This window comes from Salvelinus sp. IW2-2015, unplaced genomic scaffold (genome assembly GCF_002910315.2).
Source record: "Salvelinus sp. IW2-2015 unplaced genomic scaffold, ASM291031v2 Un_scaffold3322, whole genome shotgun sequence".
Taxonomy (NCBI): Eukaryota; Metazoa; Chordata; class Actinopteri; order Salmoniformes; family Salmonidae; genus Salvelinus; species Salvelinus sp. IW2-2015.
The window spans coordinates 11,999-13,080 of record NW_019944606.1 but is presented as its reverse complement, the minus strand read 5'-3'; positions in this window follow the sequence as shown (position 1 = coordinate 13,080).

The following is a 1,082-nucleotide window of genomic DNA, read 5'->3' as shown; positions in this document are numbered from 1 at the left end:
GAACTTATGGTATGAGATTGATAGGAATCATAAAATTATAATCTGTGATGTCTGGTGGATGTTGTGTGTTTTAGTCAGAACTAGATAAACAATGTATCTGTATGGTTGGAAACACAGCGTCTGAGCAAGGCGTAGCTTTATGGATTTTGAAACTTGTATGTTGTGTGCGAAGAAAAACGTGAGAACAATTAATTGTTCTCAGGTTTTTTCTTCGGCACACACATACAAGTTCAAATCCTAAGCTACGCCTTGCTCAGACAGTCTGTGTTTTTCCACCATACAGATACATTGTTTAATCTAGTTCTGACTAAAACTACACACATCACACATCATCAGATTATAATTTTATGATTCTAATCAATCTCATACCATTAAGGTTTCAYAGTGGAATTATMTAATCATTATCTTTCAACATATAAATTATTTMATCAATTATTCATATTGATGGTATCGCTCAGAATATGAACTGGTATTTTTCAATTTTGTGTGCAAGTCACCAGTTTCTACTGTGTTTATAAATTGGAACAGTACTTTCTGAAATAAATAAAAAGTTAATTTCATGTTTAATTCTAAAAGTTMATTTAATAAGAGATAGATAGATGGATAGGTATACTGAACAAAAATATAAACGCAACATGTAAAGTGTGCCACACCTGTCAGGGCGGTGGATTATCTTGGCAAAGGAGAAATGRTCACTAACAGGGATGTAAACAAATTTMACTTATGGAACATTTTTGGGATCTTTTATTTCAGCTCATGAAACATGGGACTTTGCGTTTTATATTTTTGTTCAGTATAAATATATGATTACTGTTCATAACATAATTTGGGGTGCATGTTTGTAAATTGTTACTCACATGGTAACTCATACTGTAAATGATTTATAAATGAATTATTCAATGCAATTACATGACCCAAAATATAATTATATTAAAACAGTAATGAAGAAAATTAACTTCTATGAGTTTTACATACTTGATTGAATATTAACAAGATAAGACGTTCAAATGTTTTAAAACAGTGCAGTGGTCAGCATTAGTTCCTCGGCCACTTTGACACTTCAGTGATATTGTAACGCTTCG